This window comes from Galeopterus variegatus, unplaced genomic scaffold, assembly GCF_000696425.1.
Source record: "Galeopterus variegatus unplaced genomic scaffold, G_variegatus-3.0.2 Scaffold656, whole genome shotgun sequence".
Classification (NCBI taxonomy): Eukaryota; Metazoa; Chordata; class Mammalia; order Dermoptera; family Cynocephalidae; genus Galeopterus; species Galeopterus variegatus.
In genome coordinates this window covers 364411-365644 of record NW_007726767.1, presented here as the reverse complement: position 1 = coordinate 365644, position 1234 = coordinate 364411, and positions in this window count along the sequence as shown.

The window sequence follows — 1234 nt, the reverse complement described above, 5'->3', positions numbered from 1 at the left end:
GTACCAACACAACTCAGAGAAAAAGGAACCGACTTTGGATTCACAGACAGCTGGTATATTAGTCCATTTTGTGTTGCTATAACAGAATACCTGAGATTGGGTAATTTACAAAGAACAGAGGTTTATTTGGCTTACGATTCTAGGACAGCTGCATCTGAGGTGGGCCTCAGGCTGCCTCTGCTCATGGTGAAAAGCGGCAGGCAGCTGGTGGGTACAAGCAGGTCACATGTCCAGAGGAAGAGAGAGAGAGAGAGAGAGAGAGAGAGAGAGAGAGAGAGAGAGAGAGAGAGAGGAGGTGCCAGGGTCTTTTAAACAATCAGCTCTTGTGGAAGCTAATAGAGCGAGAACTCACTCACTACCTGCCCCCCAGGGAGAGCATTAATCCATTCATAAGGGATCCACCCCCATGACTCAGACAGCTCCCAACACTGCCACATTGGGGATCAGATTTCCACTTGAGTTTTGGTGGGGACAACACATCCAAACTCTGTCACCTGGCTTTGAATCCCAGCCTGGTCACCTACAGTGTGGCCTCAGGCATGCTACTTAACTTTTCTAAAGGCTCAAGTGGTTGATAGATAATTCCTATTACTGCACAGGGTATGAACTTCCTCAAATTCCCCCACTCACAACAATATCTTTCTCTTCATTAATCCTCACCAACAATCAACCGGTTTTGGAGATTGCCACATGCCCAGCTTGTTCCAGGCTACCCTCCCACTGCACGCTGAGCTAACTGTACCACAGGTGGGTGGCCTATGAGCCAAATGAGGAAGTTCTATGGAATTCCAAGAATGGAGAGAGTAATTCACGTGAAGAAATTGGGTTGACTCATTTCTGATATCCACTAGCTGTCTGTTGAGGTAACTTACCAAAGGGCTGCTGCCCCAAAGGTAATTTGCACAAATGCGTAAATGGCTAACAGCTTAAGGTGGTGCTGGTTTTAATTCACATGTACATCAGAAGGGAAAAAAGTGGAGTTTCACCTCGCTCTATCATCGCTGGCTGTAAAAAGCAGCAGTAGAAGATTGCAGGATGTGGCTGAGGCAAAAATCCATGGCTCGTTCATTGGCCTGGACTGATTTAATCAAGGAGGTAGCTTTAGGCCAGAGATTTTCAATCCTGGCTGCACAGTAGACTTGCCCAGGAAACTTCAAAAAAATGCACAGGTCCTCTTCAGAACTGTTGGATCAGAATGGTATCAGTGTTTTTCCTTTTTTTTTTGTCTTTTTTT